The 26,724-nt window shown below is 46.7% G+C and overlaps 1 protein-coding gene across 6 annotated transcripts in view; it reads right to left on the reverse strand.

The window, feature by feature from the left end:
- The window catches only part of FUT8 (fucosyltransferase 8), a 156,792-nt gene extending 144,226 nt beyond the window's left edge, over positions 1-12,566 (reverse strand). For 3 of the 6 annotated variants that reach the window (XM_044272459.1, XM_044272456.1, XM_044272461.1), the window contains exons 1-2: positions 12,392-12,566; positions 11,563-11,753 (exon numbers count right to left, since the gene is read on the reverse strand). The gene's annotated coding sequence lies outside the window, so the exon portion shown is untranslated. The remainder of the gene's footprint in view (positions 1-11,562; positions 11,754-12,391) is intronic. The other 3 variants (XM_044272455.1, XM_044272454.1, XM_044272457.1) reach the window with 1 other exon arrangement.
- Positions 12,567-26,724: the final 14,158 nt, after the last annotated feature.

A 26,724-nucleotide genomic window follows, 5' to 3' on the forward strand; every position in this document is an offset into this window, starting at 1 on the left:
TGAACCATTCGATTCAATAGGTCAGCAAAAAAAACGGAAATGTCTCTGTGTGCATTCTGTTTCCGTTTTTCCGTTCAAAGATAGAACATGTCCTATTATTGCCCACAAATTACATTCCGTAGATCCATTTAAGTCAATGGGTCCGCAAAAAAAAAATGGAACACATACGGAATGTACTCTGTATGTCTTCCGTATCTGTATCCATATCTGTATATGCCATACGGAAAAACAGAACGGAACCGGAAACCCTACTTAAACAAAAAAAAGGAAAAACTGATCTGTTAAAAACAGCCCGCAAAACACTGAAAAAGCCATACGGTCGTGTGCATGAGCCCTAAGGGTACGACTAAACGGCGTGGTCATGCCACATTTGCGACATGCAGCAGTCGACTGCCAAGATCTAATTAAACGAGGCTGCACTGTTCTGTGGGTCTGTATTGTTAAGAAATATGGTGCCAGGCTCACAATGCCACAACGGTACTTGACTGCAGCGCGGCCACCTCGTAACCACGCCGCTAGGTCGTACCCTAAAGGACCAGGGATGTACAAGCATTACACAGACAGGCCTGTAATATAGATGGCACCTGTGTAATGCTTCATTTCCCCCTGTGGTGGCGCTGCAGGAGAACCGTACCCCATGCTAGCTTCCTTCTGAGATTTTGCGGATCGTCAGGGATTACAACGCTGGGGAACTGGTGGATTTATCTTCAAGAGGCCTTTCTAACAAAATGAGATTATCCAATGCAGATACATCTACATCACTTTGTTAGAACAAGACCTGACAAATATGGAGTCTCTTCTTTTTACTGAAGAATACCCATAGGAGACGGTGAGACTTCCAAGCAACATGACATGAATGTGTGCAACTTCATTATCATCTGAGGGAATGAAGTGAACCATAGTTCTTCCTAAAGCCCAGGCTATAGGGCGATTTTCCCATGTAACTCCAATTTACTAGTAATAACGGGGTTTTCCTCTTTGAACACGCCTCATTCACACATCAGTTTTCCACATACGTGCACTGTACGTGTTCTCCACGGATGGCACACATGTCCATTTATTTTAATGTGTGTAGCACGGAAGCATGGTCTATTTTGTCCGTCTTCACAGATCCATCATGCCCATTGTAGTCTATGGGTCCGTGAAAACCACGAATGCATCACAGATGCCATCCGTGTTTGACTGATCATTCAGCTGAGTACGGCTGCTCAACTGTAATCAGTTGTAATCTGCTGGGAAATTAGCAGCAAGTGTGCTACTGTCACACAGCACCACCACAGGAGAGATGAGGTATTACATGGCAGGGTCATCTGGAGAGCTGCTCTCCATTCTGGACTCCCCTCCATTAAAAGGGGTTATCTGATATCTAAAATGCCCCCCCACCAATGCCTGGGCCCCTTGTATGCATTATACTTACCTGCTCCCCAGCACCCGCATCACTCCGGATCCATGCATGGCCGTCGCAGCGTCTCCCCGTCACCAGGCCTCAAGGGGGCTCGTCCCTGTCTCGGGCAGCTATTGGCTGCTCCCCCCATCGCAGGATGTTTTGATCTGAGCGACAGGGAGACACAGCGGCGGCTGTGAAGGGATCCGAAGCGACGCAGGTGCCGGGGAGCAGGTAAGTATAATCCATACAATGGGGGGTATATTTTAGATATTGATTAACCCCATTAAAACGCTATAAACACCTTTGGAGGCAATTTTTGTTTATTGATTGAATTTGACAAATTTTGGGCTAAAAATCCTATTTTCATATAAAAAAAATATTGAGCCGGTCTGTCACAAAGATTTAACAGTTTTTTTTCTTCTAACTTTCACTTTGTGCGGTCATCTAATAACCCTTATCTCTAAACTACTAAGAGGCCATAAACACTTATTTAAGGCCTCTTTCACACTTGCGTTGTCCGGATCCGGCGTGTACTCCACTTGCCGGGAATTACACGCCGGATCCGGAAAAACGCAAGTAAACTGAAAGCATTTGAAGACGGATCCGTCTTCAAAATGCTTTCAGTGTTACTATGGCAGCCAGGACGCTATTAAAGTAGTAGTGGGGAGTGGGGGAGCGGTATACTTACAGTCCGCGCGGCTCCCGGGGCGCTCCAGAATGACGTCAGAGCGCCCCATGCGCATGGATGACGTGCCATGTGATCACTCTGGTGCGCCCCGGGAGCCGCATGGACGGTAAGTATGCTGCTCCCCCGCTCCCCACTACACTTTACCATGGCTGCCAGGACTTTAGCGTCCCGGCAGCCATGGTAACCATTCAGAAAAAGCTAAACGTCGGATCCGGCAATGCGCCGAAACGACGTTTAGCTTAAGGCCGGATCCGGATCAATGCCTTTCAATGGGCATTAATTCCGGATCCGGCCTTGCGGCAAGTCTTCAGGATTTTTGGCCGGAGCAAAAAGCGCAGCATGCTGCAGTATTTTCTCCGGCCAAAAAACGTTCCGGAACGGAACTGAAGACATCCTGATGCATCCTGAACGGATTTCACTCCATTCAGACTGCATTAGGATAAAACTGATCAGGATTCTTCCGGCATAGAGCCCCGACGACGGATCTCTATGCCGGAAGACAAGAACGCAAGTGTGAAAGAGCCCTAAAGCCACATTATTAACAGTAAGATAAGAACCGGAGCTATGATGAGTGTTTTTTTTAAGGTCAGAGAGCAGAGATAAGGAGCCCCTCAGCTCCCCAACTGACGGAAAAGACAGAAAATCCACAGACTGCTACTGCAAAACAACATGTCAGCTCTGTACACAAAAATAATTCCATATTTTTAATAAAGACCAACTGAAAAAATTATTTTTAGTTCAAAATAAGTACAATGCAATAATAAAAAAACAAAATTTCCCCAAAAGGTGTACATAGCCTTTAAGGGCTGACTCCAACGTGAGTTCAGTACAACAGACCCATGATCAGATAGGAACTGACTGTATCATAAATCACTATGTTGCAGTCAGGTCAGGGAAGCAGCGGTCGGTCCGGGAGATACCGCCGACACATGGAGCACGGTCGTGTGAATCAGCTCTAAGTCAGAGGGGGTCATTTACGAAGAGTTTTACGCCTCTTTGTGGAAATACTTGCCACACTGGCGTTTTTACGCCACCTTCGACACAAAAGAATGACAAGGGCTTGGGAACTCTGTGGTCAATTTATCCTTTCTAACAAAATGACATTATCCAATGCTGATACGTCCACAGTCGACACAAAAGAATGACTGGGAAAAGGCGTAAAAGTTGGCAAAAAAAATTCCCAGCAGACGCACAAACTACCAAAGATGCACCTGACTTCTACTACGAGCTCCACGTCCGGTCATAAATTAGGTGCATGTTCAAACACCAATGTATTAAAAAGACCATCATAAACGGACCGCCCAGAATGTCCATTTTCTTAAGTCACGCATCTCCTTTAAGACATCCAATCGCTCGCCTCAGCCCCTATGTCTGTCACTGGAAAGTGACGCTTCTATCTTATTATAGTGGCCTTTTCCTCTGATTATGAAGACGATTCTCACATGACTACATCTTGTCATATGAAAGCTGTAGCTGGCAGCAATTTATCCCAGCTGGATGGCATTCATATCGCTGAGCGGCGAAAAACATTCCGAGGCTGAAAACTTGCTTGGAAAAAAAAAGAGGCGACAAATTGCCTTTTAGGATTGGGCCTTAAAGGGTTTCTGTCATCAGATTTAACCCTATTAAGCTAGCTGACATTAGCGATGTCGTTGTTCCTGTTCCGCCTCCTAGAGGCTCTCCGTTCTCCCACCATTGTCGCCTCCCTCTAAGACCTGATTGACAGGCCAGGCAGCGCCCACATCTGTCTGCCAGCCCTGTGCTCTGGTAAAATCTTGCGCCATTCGGCGCAGGCGCGGTGAGGGAAAGACGCTCGGAGGCTGCCAGCTTCCTCACCAGAGCACAGGGCTGGCAGACAGATGTGAGCGCTGCCTGGCCCTGTCAATCAGGACCTGGAGGGAGACGACAATGGTGGGAGAACGGAGCCTCTAGGAGCAGGAACAACGCCCCCCCCCCCCCAGAGGCTAATTAGCATATTATAAAAGTTAGATTTCTGGAGTAATGGGGCCTAGATATAAGTAGGAATAGGCTAGTTAGGTTTAGCTGACATTAGCACATCGCTAATGTCAGCTAGCTTTATAGGGTTAAATCTGGTGACAGAAACCCTTTAAAGGGATAGTCTGGTTCTTTATGGTAGGATAGGAGACCTTAAAACAAATGAAAAAAAAAATATTTACACCCACTGGACAATCAATGTACCCTTGTCAGCAAATAGATGACAAGTTTTCCCTGCAGAGGAGGATGCAAAACCCGTCCTGCGCCACGAATTCCAGGGGAAACAATAGAGCAAAGTCTGAACAACATCCCACAGAAGGTTGGCATCCACCAGTGAAGAGGCTGATGGCACGCTGCCAGCTCACTTACATATAACTGACAGGGTCACAACAAACCTGGATGTACCCCGCGGGCCCCACAAACCCTCCTTAGTAATCACTTACCTCTAGAACAACGTTTGCAATCCATTCACTTAGGGTTGTCACGATGCCAAAATTTTGATTTGATTTCGATACCATAAAAAAAGTTTTGCGATACTCGATACCATTCGCCAAAAAAGCTGCGTGCATTCCGCATTTTATGGAACATCTGGCCCATAATAGAACAGTCCTATCCTATTTTTTGGGGGGGAACAAGGTGACTAAATATGGTGAATCGCGAGGTTTTTATTTTTTTTCTGTTACAGCATTCACTGCATAGGAGATTTTTTTCATATTTTAATAGTTCGCACTTTTTCAGGTGTGGCGATATGTAAAATTTTTTTTTTTTATTGTTTGTATAGTTTACATGTAAAATTAGGAAAGGGGGAGATTTAAAGTTTTAGTATTTTGGTGGGTTTTTTAACTTTTTATTTTTTTACTTACTATTAGCCCCCTTAGGGGCTAGAACCTTGGATCTTTTCATGCCTTGTCCTATTCACCCCAATAGAGCTCTATTAGGATGAATAGGACTTCACACTCTCCCTGCTGCCCTGTGCATAGTACACACAGCGGCAGCGAGGTTACCATGGCAGCCAGGGCTTCAGTTCAGTAGCATCCTGGCTGCCATGGTAACCGATCGGAGCCCCAGGATTACACTGCTGGGGCTCCGATCAGAAGCTGCCACTGCCACCAATGAGGAGGAGGGGAGGGGACCCTGTGGCTACTGTCACCAATGAGGAGGAGGTGGGGGGACCCTGTGGCCACTGCCACCAATGAGGAGGAGGGGGGGGACCCTGTGGCCACTGCTTATAATAGTTATAATACTTGGGGGTTGGGGGCACACTGCGCCACCAATGATTACACTTTACAACACTGGGGTTGGGGGGGGGGGGCGTACTGCGCCACCAATGAATATAATTAACACATTAATTTAAGTGTAAGCAGCGGGTGCCAGCAGCAGTATCACATACCCGGCACCCGCCCTCGATGACATGGCCCTGCGATCCCTGGCAATTAACCCCTCAGGTTCGGCACCTGCTGGCGCAGTGGCCACAGCCCATCCCCTCCTCCGCGGTGCTATCAGTCCATTGGTGGCAGCGGCACAACGACAAGGAAAGCACTGCCTCCTTCTCCCTTGTGCTGCTCAGGAGAACATAGCAGCGCAGCCTAGTATCGTTAAATAGTAAGACCCGGTATCGTATCGATCCGGGTATCAAAACTTCGATACCCGGTGCAACTCTATATTTACTGGAGGTCAAAGACTGTCATTTTTTTACTTTTTTTTGTCCCTTTGTGGCTCTGTGCAGGAACCGCCATGGTTTTTAACTTAAAGGGACTCTGTCACCACTTTCTAACCCCCCCCTTTTAAAACTATTGTTCTCTCCATGGCGCCCTTGTGATTACAAAGGTGTTGTTATAACATAAATTCGCCGTCTCGTTTTGATAAAAATACCTTTTATCTAACCTGTCAATCTTGTGGATAAGGTGCCCAGGGCGTTTCTGAAGGTCTGAAGCTGCCGCCCGCCGCCGCCGTTGGTGCCCAGCTCCTCCCCTGATCCTTTCAGCGCCGCCTGAATGTAAAGAAATCCGCCTCCGGCTCTCGCTCAGTGCCCCCTCCTCCTTTTCAAAGATCCCGCGCGTGCGCACAGGCCTGTGCCTGATGCGCCCGTGCGGACATTTAGAATCAGCCTCATTGAGCGAAGTGCGCTACTTTGTGTCAAACATGGCATATACTCTCACACAGGTGTTTAAAAAAAAGGGGGTGTGCAACAATTTTATGCCACAAAGAGGCGCAAGACTGTTCGTAAATGACTCACGAATAGTTAGAGCTAATTCACCCGACTATGCTCAGTAGAGGAAACACGGTCCACGTGTCTTCAGGACTGATCGCTGCTCCCCTGACCTGAACTGACTGCATTATAGTGATTTATCTGATTGTACTGCACATGTGTGAATTGGCCCTTAATGTAATACATACAGCCAGGTCCATAAATATTGGGACATAGACACAATTCTAACATTTTTGGCTCTATACACCACCACAATGGATTTGAAATGAAACAAACCAGATGTGCTTTACCTGCAGACTGTCAGCTTTAATTTGAGGGTATTTACATCCAAATCAGGTGAACGGTGCAGGAATTACAGCAGTTTGCATATGTGCCTCCCACTTGTGAAGGGACCAAAAGTAATGGGACAGAATAATAATCATAAATCAAACGTTCACTTTTTAATACTTGGTTGCAAATCCTTTGCAGTCAATTACAGCCTGAAGTCTGGAACGCATAGACATCACCAGACGCTGGGTTTCATCCCTGGTGATGCTCTGCCCGGCCTCTACTGCAACTGTCTTCAGTTCCTGCTTGTTCTTGGGGCATTTTGTCTTCAGCAAGTGAAATGCAGCTCAATCGGATCCAGGTCAGGTGATTGACTTGGCCTTTGCAAATCATTCCACTTCTTTCCCTTAAAAAACTCTTTGGTTGCTTTTGCAATATGCTTTGGGTCATTGTCCTTCTGCACTGTGAAGCGCCGCCAAAGAGTTCGGAAGCATTTGGCTGAATATGAGCAGATAATATTGCCCCAAACACTTCAGAATTCATCCTGCTGCTTTTGTCAGCAGTCACATCATCAATAAATACAAGAGAACCAGTTCCATTGGCAGCCATACATGCCCACGCCATTACACTACCACCACCATGCTTCACTGATGAGGTTGTATGCTTAGGATCCTGAGCAGTTCCTTTCCTTCTCCATACTCTTCTCTTCCCATCACTCTGGTACAAGTTGATCTTGGTCTCATCTGTCCATAGGATGTTGTTCCAGAACTGTGAAGGCTTTTTTAGATCTCGTTTGGCAAACTCTAATCTGGCCTTCCTGTTTTTGAGGCTCACCAATGGTTTACGTCTTGTGGTGAACCCTCTGTATTCACTCTGGTGAAGTCTTCTCTTGATTGTTGACTTTGACACACATACACCTACCTCCTGGAGAGTGTTCTTGATCTGGCCAACTGTTGTGAAGGGTGTTTTCTTCACCAGGGAAAGAATTCTTCGGTCATCCACCACAGTTGTTTTCCGTGGTCTTCCGGGTCTTTTGGTGTTGCTGAGCTCACCAGTGTTGCTGTTGGTGTTGCTGAGCTCATTCTTTTTAAGAATGTTCCAAACAGTTGTTTTGGCCAGGCCTAATGTTTTTGCTATCTCTCTGGTTTGTTGTGTTTTTTCAGCCTAATGATGGCTTGCTTCACTGATAGTGACAGCTCTTTGGATCTTATCTTGAAAGTTGATAGCAACAGATTCCAAAAGCAAATAGCACACGTTAAATTAACTCTGGACCTTTTATCTGCTCATTGTAATTGGGATAATGAGGGAATAACACACACCTGGCCATGGAACAGCTGAGAAGCCAATTGTCCCATTACTTTTGGTCCCTTAACAAGTGGGAGGCACATATGCAAACTGCTGTAATTCCTGCACCGTTCACCTGATTTAAAGGGAACCTGTCACCCAAAAATCGCCTATTAAGCTGTTTACAGTACCTTATAGTGCTGTATAGTTGTTTCCTGATGCACTTTTTGTTAGTTTTGCAGCATGTATGCTCAGTCAGAAATCGATGTTATATTCAGCTGCTGCCCCGTGCTTCAAGTCAGGCTTGAAGTCACGGGGGCAGCGGCCTCGGCGTCTTACATGGCCCTCTCCCCGCCCCCTGCCTCTGTGACTGACAGCCGAAATCCGATTCCGGGACCGCGCTCAACGGCCGCATGCGCAGTAAAGGGCGGCAGGAGCGCGGTCCCGGCTGCCGCGCGTACTACGCGCCGTCTTACTTTCGCCGCACTGCGCATGCGCCCGACATCCTGTATCAAACGCGCCCGCGCCCGGCATCTGGGCGCGGGCGTGTTTGATACAGGATGTCGGGCGCATGCGCAGTGCGGCGAAAGTAAGACGGCGCGTAGTACGCGCGGCAGCCGGGACCGCGCTCCTGCCGCCCTTTACTGCGCATGCGGCCGTTGAGCGCGGTCCCGGAATCGGATTTCGGCTGTCAGTCACAGAGGCAGGGGGCGGGGAGAGGGCCATGTAAGACGCCGAGGCCGCTGCCCCCGTGACTTCAAGCCTGACTTGAAGCACGGGGCAGCAGCTGAATATAACATCGATTTCTGACTGAGCATACATGCTGCAAAACTAACAAAAAGTGCATCAGGAAACGACTATACAGCACTATAAGGGACTGTAAACGGCTTAATAGGCGATTTTTGTGTGACAGGTTCCCTTTAAATGTAAATACCCTCAAATTAGAGCTGACAGTCTGCAGGTAAAGCACATCTTGTTTGTTTCACTTCAAATCCATTGTGGTGGTGTATAGAGCCAAAAATGTTAGAATTGTGTTGTTGTCCTAATATTTGTGGACCTGACTGTACAAGGGGCCCGGGCATTTGGGAGGGGGATATTTTAGATAATCGGATAACCCATTACCGGAGGGGAGTCCAGAGCAGAGAGCAGCTCTCCAGATGACCCTCCCATGTAATACCTCATCTCTCCTGCGGTGGTGCTGTGTGACAGTGGCACACATACAGCAGATTACAACCCTGTGGTGGGCACATTGTAATCAGTTTATTAGGCAGGCTCTTAATCCTAAACTGTGCGGCAAAGACAGGCATAAAACAACTGTTAAATGGCCGCCACTGTCTGGTAGTTGCATAGATTGGCCAATCAGGAACCCAGGCATGTAAGGCTCCTCTTCTGAAAGTCCTGCTTCCGCCAACTTCATGTCCTTTACCAGGCTTTCACCATGGACAGGACATATTGAAGTATTCCTCTCCTTGGCACATGTGAAGACGAGGTGGATTCAGGAGCGTTCGCATGTGCCAGGAAAAGGCATGGCTCTGGCACCATTCACGGCAGAAGCGACTTCCCGTCCATAGTCTTGGCAGAAAACCTGCTAAAGCAGGTGACATCGGTGGAAGTAGGGTTTGCATAAACTTTCATCTACAGGCGGGTTATGTCCCGGAAAATCCCAAAAAACAGATGCCACTGACTATATGAAACCTACCTACATGAGTCCATATTACTTCTACAACAGTCCGCCCCTTAGTGCTTATTTTGACATATGCTTAGGGCCCTTTTACAAGTGCTGATGAGCGGGAACAAGACCTTGTGGTGTTCACTAGTCCGTCTACAAACCCCATCGATCAGACAATATACCAGCAAATTCTTGTTTTGGGACCGATTTGATCTTTTGTGTGGCCAGCAGTACATCATCCATGCGTAAGAGAGGATGTGTGCGGACAATATGTAAATTGCATGGGGGATGAATGATCGTACTAACGATCATTATTCCTCATGCAGTTTGTATTGCCCCATATAGAGGTCCTTCTTACGAAGATCATTGCATTGCATCAGACCACCACAGAGCTTTGTGATCATCTAAGGTCACAGTATGGCCCTTAGGCCTCTTTCAGACGGGCGAGATTTCCGCGCGGGTGCGATGCGTGAGGTGAACCATTCATTTTTATGGGGCTGTGCAGATAAGCGGTGATTTTCACACATCACTTGTGCGTTGCGTGAAAATCGCAGCATGCTCCTCTTTGTGCGTTTTCCACGCAACGCAGGCCCCATAGAAGTGAATGGGGCTGCGTGAAAATGCGGCTGCGGTGCGATTTTCACACACGGTTGCTAGGAGACGATCGGGATGGGGACCCGATCTTTATTATTTTCCCTTATAACATGGTTATAAGGGAAAATAATCGGATTCTTAATACAGAATGCATAGTACAATAGGGCTGGAGGGGTTTAAAAAAAATAAAAATAATAATTTAGCTCACCTTAATCCACTTGCTCGCGCAGCCCGGCTTCTCTTCTGTCTTCTTCTTTGCTGTGCACAGGAAAAGGACCTGTGGTGACGTCACTGCACTCATCACATGGTCCGTCACATGATCCATCACCATGGTAAAGGATTATGTGATGGACCAAGTGATGAGCGCAGTGACGTCCTCAAAGGTCCTATTCCTCAAAGAAGAAGACAGAAGAGATGCCGGCTGAGTTCAATTATAATTTATTTCTTTTTTAACCCCTCCAGCCCTATTGTACTATGTATTCTGTATTAAGAATGCTATTATTTTGCCTTATAACCATGTTATAAGGGAAAATAATAAAATCTACACAACACCTAACCCAAACCTAAACTTCTGTGAAGAAGTCCGGGTTCGGGTCTGTGTACCAAACATGCCGATTTTTCTCACACGCAGAAAAATCGCGTATTATCCCGCAACGCACCCGCATCTTATATGGGCCAAAAACATGACGCTTGTGTGAAAGAGGCCTTAGAATTTGCCCTTTATGACTCCGTTTTGTCAAAACCAAATCGCCGTTCTGGATCAGGCTTGCCAAAATTTGTTTAAAAATGAGAAGACAGCCTGATTTTCTAGCATTTTCACAATAAACACAGCGAAACCTACATCCGAACACATACTTAGCATCCATTCACACGTCCGCAAAATGGGTCCGCATCCATTCATTTTCAATGGGTCTGGAATTTGCTGTCCGCATCCGCAGATCCCCAAACAAAATAGAACATGTCCTATTCTTGTCCGGACAAGAAAAGGTCATTTTCTATGAGAGTGCCAGCGAAGTGCGGTGCGCAAAATGCGGAACGCACATTGCCGGTGTCCGTGTTTTGCGGATCCGCAAAATACATATGGACGTGTGAATGGACCCTTATAGGGGGTGTCCTTGGTTAGAAAAACATGGCTGCTTTCCTACAAAAAACAGCGCCGCACCTGTCCGCAGGTTGTGGGATACTCACAGCCTCTAGACAGCTGTTTTGGAAAAGAACCAGCCATGTTTTTCTAATCCTCGGCACCTTTACGCCGGCTACCGATGCGCCCCCATCCAACGCAATTTTTTTGCCATATGGGACACAATGAATGATTTGGCGCACAGAAAACACCTTCTATCGTGGTCACTACAGTCCGTTCACATAAACCCCCCGTCTTTCAATGTGAGGATATTAGGGGCTCATTTCCCATAGCTCTGAATGGGGTTTGCAGAAATCCGTGCACGTGCTGCAGAAACAACTCCGCTCACCTGTATGGAAGCGTCTACAAGAAACCTGCCACGTGTGAATTGACCCTTTGATATACCATTCAGTCGACCTGTTGGAGACTCGTGGGTAGATATACCAGGTCAGGAGGATGACGATGGCCGATGGAAGTGCTGAAGGGTTCTGACATACACTACACAATGCCGGTAGGATAGCACAGCCGCAAATAATTACCCTGCAATATACAAGCATAAAGGGTCGGTCCAGCGGGGACGATCCTGCAGCACCATGCCGGACCACAGGACCCACCCCACGTCCAGGATCACAGGGATGACGAGGCTTTGATCCTACAGCAGAAAGATGCTACGGACCAGCAACATGTGCACTCCACGGTCCCCGGTACAGAGCAGCCAGCAGCATACTGGTCGCCAATGGAGACAGGAAGGCACTGGTGTCACAACCCCAACCAATGTCACCGCGCCGTGTGCCATGTGACGCCAGGGTCAAGCCGTCACCTAGAGGTACGCCTCAATGTACTGTACCCCCCAAATAACGACGAGAAATATCAATACCGCCTTATTTACGGGCAAATGGCGACATTTTACGGAATACGTGATAGTCTGCGCTGCCGTTAGTAATAATGGATTTATCAAGGCAAGACGCCAAAAACTAGATAGCGCCAGTGGCGCTCACCTGGCACAAGTTACGTAGAAGGGGTCGTATTCTGCACAAATCATGTGACAGTGCCAGCTGTGGGCACCAATATCTGTGCCCACCATGGCACCACTGAGCAGCCACATACACACAACTGGCAACACACAGCCATTCATCCGTATCACACCCAGACATAGCCGGGGTCCCGGAGCCACCTACCGTGGAAGGGGACGCTGAGGTCAACTTGCTGCAAGAATCCCAAACCAGCCAGGTCCACAGTGCAACCGGGAGAGCCTCCACCCTGTGCCCGGCACCTCCGGGCGGCGAACGGACAGACACTTACACCGGGGGAAGGAGAAGGAGGAGAAGGAGGGAGCGGGCGGGGAGAGGATGCGACGCGCATGCGCAGGCTACTGTGAGCTCAACGGGGGCGATGAGAGGTGGAGGCGATACGGATGGGCGGGGGGGACAAATTCAGCAGTCTGCGACACCCCCTGGGATACGGTGCCCGGTACCTGACGCCGCAGGGGCTGCGACCCTGTGTGCTGTGCTCACTGCTGACAGGGTACACATAGCGGGACGTGAGGCACTCACCCAGATAGCACTCCAATGTATATACAGAGCGAGGTATATAATACTCCAATGTATATACAGAGCGAGGTATATCATACTCCAATCCATATACAGCGTTACAGTGAGGTATATAACACTCCAATGTATATACAGAGCGAGGTATATCATACGCCAATCTATATACAGCGTTATACTGAGGTATATAATACTCCAATCTATATACAGAGCGAGGTATATCATACGCCAATCTATATACAGCGTTATACTGAGGTATGACATACTCCAATCTATATACAGAGCGAGGTATATAATACTCCAATGTATATACAGCGTTATACTGAGGTATGACATACTCCAATCTATATACAGAGCGAGGTATATCATACGCCAATCTATATACAGCGTTATACTGAGGTATGACATACTCCAATCTATATACAGAGCGAGGTATATAATACTCCAATGTATATACAGCGTTATACTGAGGTATGACATACTCCAATCTATATACAGACTGAGGTATATCATACTCCAATCTATATACAGCGTTATACTGAGGTATATCATACTCCAATGTATATACAGAGTGAGGTATAGAATACTCCAATGTATATACAGAGTGAGGTATAGAATACTCCAATGTATATACAGAGTGAGGTATATAATACTCCCATCTATATACAGCATTATACTGAGGTATATAATACTCCAATGTATATACAGAGTGAGGTATATAACACTCCAATCTATATACAGCGTTACACTGAGGTATCTAATACTCCAATGTATATACAGAGTGAGGTATATAATACTCCAATGTATATACAGAGTGAGGTATGTCATACTCCAATGTATATACAGAGTGAGGTATATAATACTCCAATGTATATACAGAGTGAGGTATATAATACTCCAATGTATATACGGTACAGAGTGAGGTATATCATACTCTAATCTATATACAGGGTTACACTGAAGTATATAATACTACAATGTATATACAGCGTTATACTGAGGTATGACATACTCCAATCTATATACAGAGCGAGGTATATAATACTCCAATGTATATACAGCGTTATACTGAGGTATGACATACTCCAATCTATATACAGAGCGAGGTATATCATACGCCAATCTATATACAGCGTTATACTGAGGTATGACATACTCCAATCTATATACAGAGCGAGGTATATAATACTCCAATGTATATACAGCGTTATACTGAGGTATGACATACTCCAATCTATATACAGACTGAGGTATATCATACTCCAATCTATATACAGCGTTATACTGAGGTATATCATACTCCAATGTATATACAGAGTGAGGTATAGAATACTCCAATGTATATACAGAGTGAGGTATAGAATACTCCAATGTATATACAGAGTGAGGTATATAATACTCCCATCTATATACAGCATTATACTGAGGTATATAATACTCCAATGTATATACAGAGTGAGGTATATAACACTCCAATCTATATACAGCGTTACACTGAGGTATCTAATACTCCAATGTATATACAGAGTGAGGTATATAATACTCCAATGTATATACAGAGTGAGGTATGTCATACTCCAATGTATATACAGAGTGAGGTATATAATACTCCAATGTATATACAGAGTGAGGTATATAATACTCCAATGTATATACGGTACAGAGTGAGGTATATCATACTCTAATCTATATACAGGGTTACACTGAAGTATATAATACTACAATGTATATACAGCGTTATACTGAGGTATATAATGTTCCAATGCATATTGGAGGAACAGTCCCTCTTTTTGACCCAAGTCCCTATGTCCCTCTTTTTGACCTGGGTAATAAATGTTCATTAATAAATACAGTAACTAAACTGCTGCAGAAGATAATCTGTCTGGTTCCTACATGTGCAACGTGCCGGTCCGCAGGGTAGAACACGTGTGGTTCGCGGTGGGCCGGAATGTACATACAGTTCATTGGTTACTCACGGTTCAGCAGACGCCTCCCTGGGCCGGCAGTGAAGGGGAGAACAGCACTGGATTCTCCGGGGCACACTCGGTTACAGGGGACACCGGCCAGGTGGTGATCGAGGTGCCCTTGATGGTGATTGGGTGCTGAGAGCTTGTGCGGCTGGGCCCCTGACTTAGGTAGTGTCGTGACGCCAGCACCTTGATGGTGCAAAATAATGGGAGTGGTAGTAGTGTGGAGATAGAAGAATGAGGCAGGGTTTGAATCCAACTGAAAACTTTACTATAACCAGGTTCTTGATAACAGTTTGCATCCAGTTATAAACCAGTAGTCTGATACACATGCAGGTCGGATGTGATGAATCCCAGTAACAGGCTGTGCAGGGGCGTCGCTAGGTTAAAACATTCGGGGCCTGGGCCCCGGATGTTTTGTCCCATGCCCCGAATGTCCTGCCTGCCTGCTAGATACAACTCTATTGCTGTACACAGAACGGCAATACAATTGAATCTTACACTGGGAAAAGGCGAAGGACCTGTGGTGACATCACAGGTCATGTGATCAGCAAAACAGGCTGTGATAGGATGACCTGGATGATGTCACCATCATGTGACCAGTGCAGGATTGGACCGGAGTGAAGAGGAGAAGGAGCCTAATTGTTATATCTGTACATGAGGAGAGGTAAGTTAAGGGATAGGCAGATGCTGGGAGTTGTAGTTATTTAACTGGGATGTATGTTAGGGCTGAAGGGAGGGATGTTATTGACATGGAACTGTGTGCTTGAGGTGGCTGGGGGAGGGAGTGATGTTATTTACATGGGACTGTATGTTGAAAGTGGATGGTGGGGGGGAATGATGTTTATGTACATGGGAATTATTGTTTAGGCTACGTTCATTGTAAGTCAGGACGGATACATTTGGCCCTGCAAGGCCATGCGGACACAAAAACGCTGCATGCAGCATTTTAGGGTCCGCCTCCAAAACGGCTGCACGCAGCGTTTTTGTGTCCGCATGGCCGTGCGGAGCCAAGCGTATCCGTCCTGACTTACAATGTAAGTCAATGGGGACGGATCCCTTTGCATTGACACAAAATGGTGCAATTGTAAACGGTTCCGTCCCCCATTGACTTTCAATGTAAGTCAGGACGGATCCGTATTGGGACTTAGAAATTCAAATCTAATACAAACGAATCGGTCCTGAACGGATGCATTCGTTTGTATTATCGGTGCGGATCCGTCCTGTACAAGTACAGGACAGATCCGCACGAACGCAACTGTGAAAGTAGCTTTAGGGAGTGATGTTTACATGGGATTGTGCGTTGGAGGTGGCTGGGGAGGAGGTGATGTTATTTACATGGGACTGTATGGTGGAGGGAGGAGTATAACTGCAGGGGGCACTGCAGATCCAGGGGACATTATAGGCGGTCTTATTACTACTGGGGGCTCTATAGGAGGGTCCTATAGATCCGCCTTATTTCTACTAACTGCACTATGGTGGCCTTATTACTACTGAGGGGTCTGTAGGGAGCTTTATTACCACTGGGGGAACAATAGGGGGCCTTATTTCTACTGGGGACTCTGTGAAGGTATTATTAATATGGGAGCACTCTTCTAATAATGGGGGCATTGTTGAGGAGCATTATCACGGTTGGGGCAGTGTTACTAATGAGGGCATTCTAGAAGGGAATTACTATTGGTGGGACTATGAGGAGCACTATTACTATGGGGGGCAGTAATGTTTCTTCAGCATAGTATTTGGGGGTATTGGGGGGGCAGGGGCATAACTAAAGGCTCATGGGCCCCGGTGCAAGAGTTCAGCTTGGGCTCCCCTTCCCTCAGTGCTTTGTGTGTCTTCTTATGCGGCACAAGTGTCTTTGGGCCCCTTCAGGCTCCTGGGCCCGGTAGTGACTGCTACCTCTGCACCCCCTATGGCTACACCCCTGGGGGGGGGGGGCACAGCAAGCAGCAGGATAAGACTGTGGGGACTCCAGTTGGGGGATAATGATAGAATGTGAGGAAGCTAAGATGTCTGTGTGTCACACTGCAGAGACGAGGCGGCTGAGAGAAGTGTCCGGACCGAGTGGAGAAGATCTACAGAGAAGATGATGACAGAGAGGAGACATCACCTGGAGGCCCTGGATGTGACAGGTAAGTGCTGCTGTATAGTAAGTACAGCAAAGTGCGGGGGGGGGGGGGGGGGGGGGCTCCAACATATTTATTGGGGCTTGTGCCCCGGATCTTTTGAGACCCTAGCAACGCCCCTGAGGCTGTGCTGGTAGTGATGTCTCAGGCTAGGGTAGTTAGTTGTGTACTCACTGATATTCAGCTCTTTGCCTTGCTTCAGTCTCAGTTGAGGTAGTTCCAGTCTTTATCTTCTACACACAAGTGATGCAACAGATGTCCTATCTGTCCTTAGAATAAGGGTCCATTCACACATCCATCTGTATTTTGCGGATCCGCAAAACATGGACAGCGGCAATGTGCGTTCAGCATTTTGAGGACCGCACATTGCCGGCACTAATAGAATATGCCTATTCTTGTCCGCAATTGCGGACAAGAATAGGACATGTTCTATTTTTTTCGGGGAACGGAATTGCGGACCCGGAAGTGCGGGTCCGCAATTCCATATCCGGGCAGCACGTGCTGCCCCATAGAAATGAATGGGTCCGCAATTCCGTTCCGCAAAGTGCGAAACGAAATTGCAGATGTGTGAATGGGGCCTAACGGTGAGGCTGCCGGAAGCTAATAAATCCTTCACCTAGATACAAAGGCGCCTGGAGCCCAGAATAATGTCTTTGTCCTACCTTTGTCTTTATCCACAATAAACTTGACAAAATCCACTTGCTACTCAGGAAGAGTGAATGGTACAATACAGACTTCACCTCTGCCTATTTTCGTGGCTTGACACTGAGATACAAGTTGGCTCCACTGGGTCGTGGAGCCCAAGAGAGAGCTGAGAGGAGAGGGGACCTCTCCTTCCCCCTTGCTCCCCACTCCATCTTCTTCTTCCTCTAAACTCTAACTCCACCTTTCTAACTAGGCCTGAACTGTGCCATATATACTGTGGTGCTACCCCCATCTAGTGGTGGAATGTGTGTAATGCACCTGACAGCCTGGTAACAGGGATTTCACATAAGGATGAAATATAGCAGGATACAACATGTGACACAATAAGCTTTTGCAGTGCCCACGTACACTAGTTTAATATGTGTCAGCCTCGACACATTGTGGACAAAGTCTCCTGAAAGATATAAAGGGGAAAACATGCAGACAAGCATACAGATATAAATAACAAACAGTATGAAAATACACCTTATAAAAATACATATTATAAAAACATCACAAATTATGTGAATCACAACGCAAAATGGGATGTGGGGCGGCGTTTCTTCTGAACTTGCCGGTGACACAAATGGGCGTTGATCTCACAAACATAATATAAAGTCCATGGCAAAGTACAACCAAGTCTTTAGAAGATAAACTTTTTAGTGCAGCATAATAAGGAAAGTGCAAAAAGTATGTTGAATTGTAAACATAGGAATTGCATTAAAAAAAAAACAAGCACAGAAGAATGTCTTTCTGGGTACGTGACTTAAACATTATTATAGTCCTGTTGCATAACCCTCATCAACCTGAAGAGGGAATAGGAAGGAAAACACAGACCAGAAGGGGTTCTAGAAAGTTCCTTAAAGGGCCAGCAGACTGAGCAATGATTTGGAACAATTCTCACTGTGTCTCGTAAACTAACAACAGTCCATGCTGGGCAACAAAGAAGAACTCCCAAGTGGCACAGTCATTGTAGATTGGTCTTCAGGCCTACTTACAAATAGGTATCTTCCTCCTCTGGATCCTCCACCGATACGGGCCAAAGGATTCTACCGTCAGGAGACAAGATCTGTACCCGGACTCCCGTAGGCTCCATGGCATCAGCTAAAATTTCCTCCTGGCTACGAATTCTAGACCGGGAATAGCACAATGTTTCTGTAACATGTGCAAGCTTCAGTGTGACAACCGGTTTCTCAGGCTCCGATTCGGGAGGATTATTTATTTCTTGGGGTGCAGTCATCTGGTGTTGGCTCTCCAGGTAGGCTTGAAGCTTCTCTTGCACCTCCATCTCGGCCATTACTTGGGCTCGATGACTACGGTCAAACGCTGGATAAGGACTGGCACTTCTCTCCAGCACCGTCGGCTGCCAGAAGATGTTGGGGCCTATGAAAGAGGATTTCTGCTGATACGTAGACCGGACAGGCCCTGACGGGAAGTCGGACATGCTCTCCGGTCCCACAGCGTCATGTATGCACTCCCAGTCTTCTGGTTCGGCACGCAATCTGGACACTGCTGTCGCGTATGGACCTCGCAGGCCCTCAGCGGGGGAGAACACCTTCTCTCCTAGCATCAGGTTAAGCTGGTGACCCGGCAGGTAATTCCGTTTCATGGACCGGCGATTCAAGTAAAAGTCTCTACCAGTATTGTGATCTTGTACGAAGCCATAGCCTTTCTCTATATCGAAGGCTAGTATGGTCCCCGTTCTCTGTTCCAGACTGGGTTGATTATCTTCTGAATGCTCAATCAGTCTCTTGGCGAGCTCCTCGAAATAGATCTTAGTGCGATTGTTTTTTCTTATCGCAGCTTCACGAATTTCAGCCATCAGAGCAGGCCATAATGGATTAGGTGAGGCGAACCCTCCTTGCGGTCTTGAGCAAGGGTAAGGTAAGATGGCAATCTTTCACCTTGGCTGTATGCTGGCGGTCCAAGATGGTGATTGGGTCTCTGAGTGCTTGTGCGGCTGGGGCCCTGACTTAGGTAGTGTCGTGACGCCAGCACCTTGATGGTGCAAAATGTTGAGGGTGGTAGTAGTGTAGAGTTAGAAGAATGAAGCCGGGTTTGAATCCAACTGAAAACTTTACTATAACCATATATATAACAATTTGCATCCAGTAATAAAACCAGTAGTCTGATACACATGCAGGTCGGATGTGATGAATCCCAGTAACAGGCTGTACATGTAGTTATGTCTCAGGCTATAGTAGGTAGTTGTGTACTCACTGATATTCAGCTCTTTGCCTTGCTTCAGTCTCAGTTGAGGTAGTTCCAGTCTTTATCTTCTACACACAAGTGATGCAACAGATGTCCTATCTGTCCTTAGAAAAACGGTGAGGTTGCCGGAAGCTAATAATTCCTTTACCTAGATACAAAGGCGCCTAGAGCCTAGAATAATGTCTTTGTCCTTCCTTTGTCTTTATCCACAATAAACTTGACAAAATCCACTTGCTGCTCCGGAAGAGTGAATGGTAGAATACAGACTTCACCTCGGCCTATTTTCCTGGCTTGACACTGAGATATAAATTGGCTCCTCTGGGTCATGGAGCCCAAGAGAGAGCTGAGAGGAGAGGGGACCTCTCCTTCCCCCTAGCTCCTCACTCCATCTCCATCTTCAACTCCCACATTCTGAACACTCCCTAACTAGGCCTAAACTGTGCTATATATACTGTGGTGCTACCCCCATCTAGTGGTGGAATGTGTCTAATGCACCTGACAGCCTGGTAACAGGGATTTCACATAAGGATGAAATAAAGCATGATGTAACATGTGACACAATAAGCTTTTGCAGTGAAAAAACTTCACTCAACAAAGCACGGTAATCACTCACTCTGGAGCAGTTGCGGCGCAGGCGCAGTCTCAGGTATTGACCCTTAGGAATAACTTTTTTCAGGGACGTGGGGTGGCAGCTATCCCATTGCAGGAGACTGTTGGTAGCCGTCTCCTTGCGGAACAGCCCTGTCTCCACATTACCTTCTCTATCCTTGTAGATGGTGAGGTCCAGGAAGGTGATCTGATGTTCATGGATCTCGGATGTAAAGAACAGTCCAAAGTCATTTTTATTCAGGTCCTTCACAAACTTGTTAAAATCTGTTTTGCTCCCAGACCAGAGAATGAGGACATCATCTATGTAACGTAGCCACAGGCTAATACAGTTAGTTCACTTGCTGCCCTCATCTGCAAACACCACCAGCCCAGGTAGAGGTTGGCGAAAGTGGGGGCACATGGCCCATATCTCAAATGCTCCTAAAGATCCCTAGTGAGGGTGAAACGCGTAGAGCAGGATTGGGGGCGATTATATGCTAGACAGCTAATGGGACGTTGATTCGTGCTCACATCAAGGATACTGGATGCATCCCGTCACTGTAATGTGGATGCATGCTAGGATGTGAGCAGATGTTTATCCACTCCTTGCAGGACAAAGGGCAGTGTGTATGTTTTCTGGTATAGCAAACAATAGCCAGACTTGCCGCCTACTTGTCATATCTAGCTAGTGGTGTAGAACCTGTCAGCCGCATTGGCTCACTATAGGTTTTTTGAATCACCACTTGTCTGTAGGACACTCTGCCGCTGGGGGACAGGACCGACTGTCTCTGCCCCCTGTAACTCCGCCTGCCGCTGGGGAATGGAGACTGGGCTCCCAATTCCCAAAAAATCATGCTGCTGCTGGGGGGCAGGAACAACTACCTCTGCCCCCTGTAACTCAGCCTGCCGCTGGGGAGGGAGGACGCTGCTCTCCTCTCCCTGCATTTCACACTGCCTTCCCGGCATATCACTCTGCTGCTGGGGGGCAGGAACAACTACCTCTGCCCCCTGTAACTCAGCCTGCTGCTGGGGAGGGAGGACGCTGCTCTCCTCTCCCTGCATTTCACACTGCCTTCCCAGCATATCACTCTGCTGCTGGGGGGCAGGAACAACTGCATCTGCCCCCTGTAACTCAGCCTGCCGCTGGGAAATGGAGACTGGGCTCCCACTGTCCCGCAACTGTAACTTCCGATGGAGGTCCACCCAACGTGGCAGCTGACCGTCACCTTCTGCCCGGTATAGTAGGGTCTTGAACACTAGACTTCTCACGAACTTCACGTATTTCTCAGCTGGATTGGGTCCGAAGAAGTTCAGCCGCAACCACATCATACGGTCAAATTCCTCAACAGAGTATCTGTACTCCACTGCTGGTTCCATCCTGGTGCTTTTAGGGTCGCTGTACTGAGACATGCGTTGCCCTTAAGTTGTAAAATCCAAAGAAATGGTGTCTCCTGTAGCTGTCCTTCTGGCTGTAGGAACGATCCTGCTGCTTGCCACCAATTGTAACGGACCGTTTCAGCAGACAAGGGGTTAAAATCCGTTTAGGCGATATGCCCCTTTCTGAGAGACAGGCACAGCTACTGCAGAACACCAAACTCCCGAACTGGATACAAAATAGCACTCCAAACTGGAACCTCGCGAATAGCTGCCAGCAGACGAACAGGAAAAGCGTACAATCAGCTTACACTCCTGGCAATCAGTCTCTAACAGCATACAGGGAATCCCCCCAATAACGAGACAAGGCTCCGTGTTGAGGGTCCAGCAGTGGTCTGACTGTACTTCAGATACAGCCTCTTTTATTCATAAAAAACAAACATAGTACTGCCCACAGGGTTTTGAAATCCAACCAATCAATATCTTACAACACACACAATGCAAGTACAGCAACCAATCGTTCCCGCCCCCTAGAGGACCAGAAGGGAGAATGCGACACAGAACAGATACAACACATCCCCACAATGCATCATGGTTTCCTCCTCTCTGTCCCAGAGACAACCGAGGGCAATCCAATTATCTCTCAGGACAAAGGGGAGATCGCCAATACACACGTGGAGACAACAGGACAGACATCACCATTTAAACACACAATGGGACAATAGAACCACACCCAGCATATTCCTCCCAAGCTGACAAGTTACACTTATTATAAATTGTTACAACTTTGTGTGGTTACATTGTCCATACATATAACTTACATCAATTTAAACAGTATAACTTGGGGACAAACCTATCCAAAATTCACTTGAATAGGTTCAGGGGTTTAAAAGTTAGCAAAAGTATCTCAAAGGGCCGTAATCCTGGGGCAGGAAGCTGGCAAACAGCCCCCTCCAAAACACAGTTGCGAGGTTGGTTTCGCCACAAACGGTCAGAGTCCTTAGTGGTGCTTATGGATGACTACTTTTCCACACCTGAGCGGCCGGACACACTGAATTAGAGCGACACAGCTTTTCAATGTATCAGACTGATTTCCGAGCTAGTCTCTTGTTTGTGGATAGTCGCTCATTCATTATTTATATAGCAATTTAGGTAGAGTTTATCGTAAACAAATAGCATAGGAAAAAAGAGAGAAAGGGGTGGCACTGCTACGTGTAACGTGAAATCGCACAGGCACTGGAACACTCCGTCAATGCAAAAAGCTAGTAATCGTGGTGCACTGCCCAAAAATTAAGAGTTTCAATGAATACTGGACATGAGGATAAAAAATATAAAGAAAGGGGCGGCATATGTTGAGGTGTAATGTACATGTGCAGCGTCCCACTAGTGTACGCGGGCACTGCAAAAGCTTAAAATCATCTTTATTAATTATACTAATAAAATAATAGGAGGGATAACATAAACTCTACCTATACTGGACATGAGGATGAAAATATAAAGAAAGGGGCGGCACTCACCAAGGGGCGGCACTCACCACTGCTCAATTAAAAAACTGTCCTTTATTCTTCACTTAAAAAGGCGTAGCAGGAGCAAGACATGCGAGCATCACAGATCCAAGAGCGACGACGGCCGTTTTGCGCTAACTTGCGCTTCGTCTGGCCTCTGACTAACCGACCCCCGGCGGCTGCAGTTGTGACGGAGTCAGGAGTAGTTAGAAGCGTGGCCTAGTGTGAAAAAAACTGACGTGATGTGCGCTACCCTTTACACTGAGGTATATAATACTCCACTGTGTATACACTGAGGTATATAATACTCCAATTAGAGATGAGCGAATTTCCGCTTATAAAATTCACGCTTCGTTTGTTGGTAAAGGTGAATTGCATTATGGATTCCGTTACCACAGACCATAACGCAAATCTATGACGGAATGCCTTTAGATCAAATCCACAGGATTTACTTTATGCTGTTAAAAACAAAACAGGGCGCACCATAGGGTAATAACGTTTGTAAACGGGTAAACAGATGGTTCCAGTACAAGGCTCACCTTTAGCGGTTGTGCTACTTGTAGGCACAACTCTAGTGGGAGCTCATAAGGACGTATACTGGAGTCAGGGTTTGGTGGTGGATGTGCAGCTGCGGAAGGAGGTCTTCTTATCGGAGATATCTGGGGTCTCCAAGAAGTGGTAACATTTCCAGAGGTAAATAAAAATAAAATAAAATTTCCCAGGGCGCAAGAAAGCCGACCACAATCCAGTCCAGATGGTAATGGTAAGGATAAATCTTTAATGCAGAAGTACAACGCGCTTCGGAGAGTAACTCCCCTTCATCAGGTACAGAACACTGCATCTGATAAAGGGGAGTTACTCCCCAAAACGCGTTGTACTTCTGCATTAAAGATTTATCCTTACCGTTACAATCTGGACTGGATTGTGGTCGGCTTTCTTGCGCCCTGGGAAATTTTATTTTATTTTTATTTACCTCTGGAATGCCTTTAGAGGCATTCCATTATTCATTCCGTCATAGTAGAAGTCTATGGGCTGCAAAACGGATCCGTCCCGTTTCCGTTATGCAGGAGAGGACTCCTCTGCAGAACGGAAACGGGACAGATCCGTTTTGCAGCCCATAGACTTCTATTATGACGGAATGAATAATGGAATGCCTCTAAAGGCATTCCGTTATAGATTTGCATTATGGTCCGTAGTAACTGAATCCATAACGCAATTCATCTTTGCTCATCTCTAACTCCAATTATATACAGCATTACACTGAGGTATATTACACACCTATATTTATATACAGTGTTACACTGAGGTATATTACACACCTATATGTATATACAGTGTTACACTGAGGTAAATTATTATTATTTATTACTAAAGCGCCATTCATTCCATAGCGCTGTACATATGAAAAGGGGTATACATACATAATACAGACAATTGTACTAAGCATAAATAAGATGAGTTACACACTGGTACAGAAGGAGAGAGGGCCCTGCCCGTGAGAGCTTACAATCTACATGGTATGGAAGAAGGACACAGTAGGTGAGGGTGAAGTTGGTCATGGTGGTATAGAGGCAGCAGGGTCACTGGTTGTAGACTTGTATGAAGTGGTCGGTTTTTAGGTTTCTTTTGAAGGATTCCACTGTCGGTGAGAGTCTGATAGAAACATTGAAACATAGAATGTGTCGGCAGATAAGAACCATTTGGCCCATCTAGTCTGCCCAATATATCTGAATCCTATGAATAGTCCCTGGCCCTATCTTATATGAAGGATAGCCTTATGTCTATCCCATGCATGCTTAAACTCCTTCACTGTATTTGCCGCTACCACTTCTATCTTGGGGTAGCGAGTTCCAGAGTGTGGGGGATGCATGGGAGAAATCTTGGAGGCGATTGTGGGAAGAAGTGATAAGAGGAGAGGAGGAGGTCTTGTGATCGGGAAAGTAGCTCAGAGATGTAGGGAGGGGACAGGTTGTGGATGACCTTGTATGTATTTGTTAGTATTTTGAAGTGAATTCGCTGGGCAATGGGGAGCCAGTGAAGGGATTGACAGAGGGGAGAGGCAGAGTAGCAAGAGGGTGAGAGGTAGATTAGTCGGACAGCAGAGTTGAGGATAGATTGGAGGGGTGCGAGAGTGCTAGTTGGAAGTCCACCGAGGAGAATGTTGCAGTAGTCTAGGCGGGAGATGATGAGGGCATGTACAAGCATTTTTTCAGATTCAAAGTTAAGAAAAGCGCATATGCGGGAGATATTTTTGAGTTGGAGGCGGCAGGTGGTGGAAAGGGCTTGGATGTGCGGTTGGAAGGATATGGCAGAATCCAAGGTCACTCCAAGGCAGCGGACTTGGTTGACCGGAGAGAGTGTGCAGCCATTGATCGTAATAGATAGGTCTGTTGGGGGGGGGGGGGGGGTTGAGCAAGATGGGAGAAAGATGATGAATTCTGTTTTATCCATGTTAAGTTTAATAAAGCGAGAGGAGAAGAAGGAGGATATAGAACATAGACATTGTGGGATTCTGGATAATAAGGTTGTGATGTCTGGACCAGAGAGGTAGATTTGTTTGTCGTCAGCATAAGAGTAATACTGAAAGCCATGGGACTCTATGAGATGTCCCAGGCCAAAAGTGTAGATAGAGAAGAGCAGGACAGAGCCTTGCGGGACACCAACAGAGAGGGAATGAGACGAGGAGGTGGTGTGAGAGTGGGAGACGCTAAACGTCTGGTCTGTGAGGTATGATGTGATCCAGGAGAGGGTCAGGTCAGTGATGCCAAGAAATGAGAGAGTTTGCAACAAAAGGGAGTGGTCGACAGTGTCAAAGGCAGAGGACAGATCAAGGAGAAGGAGGACAGAGTAATATTTTTTGGTTTTGGCTGTTAGTAGGTCATTGGTGACTTTGATAAAGGGCAGTCTCAGTCGAGTGGTGGGATCGTTAGCCAGATTGTAGCCGGTCAAAGAGGGAGCAGGAGGAGAGGCGAGAGGACAGTTCATAATGGACATGTTGTTCAAGTAGCTTTGAGGCATATGGAAGAAGTGATATGGGGTGATAACTGGACAAAGCAAAGTGGTCAAGTGAAGGCTTTTTGAGGATGGGTGTAATGGTAGCATGCTTAAAAGCAGAGGGTAAGACACCAGAGGTTAGTGATAGGTTAAAGAGATGAGTTAGGGCTGGGATAAACACTGTGGTGAGGTTAGGGATAAGGTGGGACTAAATTGGGTCAAGTGCACAGGTGGTGAGATGTGATCTGGAGAGTAGAGTGGAGAGTTTTTCTTCTGTAATGGTGGAGAAGCGGGTTTTGGGAGAAGAGGACCGAGCAGTTGTGTAAAGGGTCTGTGGGGTCTGTTTACCGAAGCTTTCTCTGATGTTGACTATCTTTTGTCGGAAGTACAGTATGTGGCAAAGTCCTCAGCTGAGGTGAGAAAAGAGGGTGGGGGAGTTAAAAGTGTTAAAAAAAAGTTGTTCGGGGTGTGGGCCAGGGAAGATATGAGAGATGAGAAGTAGGCCTGTTTTGCAT

This window comes from Bufo gargarizans, chromosome 11 (genome assembly GCF_014858855.1).
Source record: "Bufo gargarizans isolate SCDJY-AF-19 chromosome 11, ASM1485885v1, whole genome shotgun sequence".
Lineage (NCBI taxonomy): Eukaryota > Metazoa > Chordata > Amphibia > Anura > Bufonidae > Bufo > Bufo gargarizans.